This window comes from Chaetura pelagica, unplaced genomic scaffold, assembly GCF_000747805.2.
Source record: "Chaetura pelagica isolate M959 unplaced genomic scaffold, ChaPel_1.0 scaffold193, whole genome shotgun sequence".
Classification (NCBI taxonomy): Eukaryota; Metazoa; Chordata; class Aves; order Apodiformes; family Apodidae; genus Chaetura; species Chaetura pelagica.
In genome coordinates this window covers 452,356-453,730 of record NW_009952562.1, presented here as the reverse complement: position 1 = coordinate 453,730, position 1,375 = coordinate 452,356, and positions in this window count along the sequence as shown.

Below are 1,375 nucleotides of genomic sequence, written 5' to 3'. Positions count from 1 at the left end.
CCTCCTGTGACCCGTCAGCTGTTCCAGTAATTCTTCAAAATGTGGAATTTGTCAGATCACCAGGCAAGTGTGTGTTGTCTTTGTGCTGCCTATCAGGGACACCAGGAATCTGGAGAATGTGAAGGACTCTCTAATTCCAGTTCTGTGTGCTGGTCCTTCCTCTCCTCCTCTGGGGGCTAGTGGAAGCAGGAAATACAAAGCCAAAGAAGAATAATTTGTGAATATATAGCAGGTAATGCCCATCACTCACTGTACTTTGCCACTCCCCTCCCATTGTGGAAAGTATGATTAAAGTCAGCTGCTCCGCCCTGGCTGGCTGAGCCATACATCCCTGCACCAGTGCCAGATTCTCTTCATTCCAGGCTGCTGACTTCAAGAAGGACTTGCTCTGACAAGCTGGAAATGAGGGCTGGCAGCTTTGTCTGCAGCTCAAAGGCTTTATCTCTGTTAGACACCCTTCCTAACATTTCCCACAAATACTGTTCTGCTGGTAGGAGCTGTTGTATGCACAGGATGCCATCAGGCACTTAAGAATAAAGCTTTACATTGTGTAACTCTGAGAGCAGGCAAGGAAGACTTCAGAGAGCAGCTGGCATCAGGCCCACAGCAGAGCTTGCTCTCCTTGTGCTTCGGCTTCATTATTTGGGGAGTGGTAGGGAGAGTCAGCTCAGCGTTTTGATTCTCTTGTCCCCCTACCAAAAGCTGCTGTTCTTTCCTTCACAAAACTTCTGTCCATCCTTCATGTTCCACTTTGAATATTTCCATCTGCTGATGAAGCATTCATCTCCAGCTTCCACAGCATATTCCTGCAGTTCATCACCTTGGCCTCTTTCCTCTCTAAACTGACTTCCCACCTTCACTTCTTCCCCACTTTACCATGGCAAGCCCAAGTCATTTGACTTCTAGGATTGTTCTGGCTCCACCAGCAACTTGCCTCCTAGCATTATTGCTTCACTGGTGCTTCTGCTCAGTGAAGGATGCCAGCTGTGTCCACCTGCTGGGGTTTTTTTTGCATGCACTTATAAGCTGTCTGCCTATGCTGCATATGCAGTCTTTCACTTAGAATAATTATACTCCCTGACCTATCTCAATCAATTGATGAACTCAGCCTTCAATAAATGCCCTCCCAGTGTAAAAACTATTTGAGAGATGTAATAATGGTTCTAAAGAGCATCTGTGCAAGATGCTTGTTGGTTTTGTTTCAAAATTAGCATTAGAACAAGTATATTTTTACATTCATATAATATTTAACACATGAAATTGAGATGACTTTGAGCTTACAGTAAGGCAAGCACCTTGAGATAAAAATGTATCATACATCAAATTGGAGTAGTCATTATGGTTGTGACATGTTTTCTGCTTGAAAGGGGATCTT